General features: G+C 53.4%; 1 pseudogene; it reads left to right on the forward strand.

The window, feature by feature from the left end:
* LOC118345254 lies at positions 1-93 on the forward strand (annotated as a pseudogene; the record flags this gene model as incomplete).
* Between the last annotated feature and the right edge of the window lie 130 nt (positions 94-223).

The following is a 223-nucleotide window of genomic DNA, read 5'->3' on the forward strand; positions in this document are numbered from 1 at the left end:
ACCGGATCCCATCAGAACTCCGCAGTTAAGCGTGCTTGGGCGAGAGTAGTACTAGGATGGGTGACCTCCTGGGAAGTCCTCGTGTTGCACCCCTCGTTTTTGTTTTTTCCGCCTTGCGCGATAAATTGACAAGAAGGACCACTCGGGAGTGGATTTTTCGGGAAATCTCGCCCTGCCCATCGCGTAGCCATGGGTTTGGATCAGATCTCCGTTTGGATTGGGA

The sequence above is a fragment of the Juglans regia genome, unplaced genomic scaffold, assembly GCF_001411555.2.
Source record: "Juglans regia cultivar Chandler unplaced genomic scaffold, Walnut 2.0 Scaffold_18524, whole genome shotgun sequence".
Classification (NCBI taxonomy): Eukaryota; Viridiplantae; Streptophyta; class Magnoliopsida; order Fagales; family Juglandaceae; genus Juglans; species Juglans regia.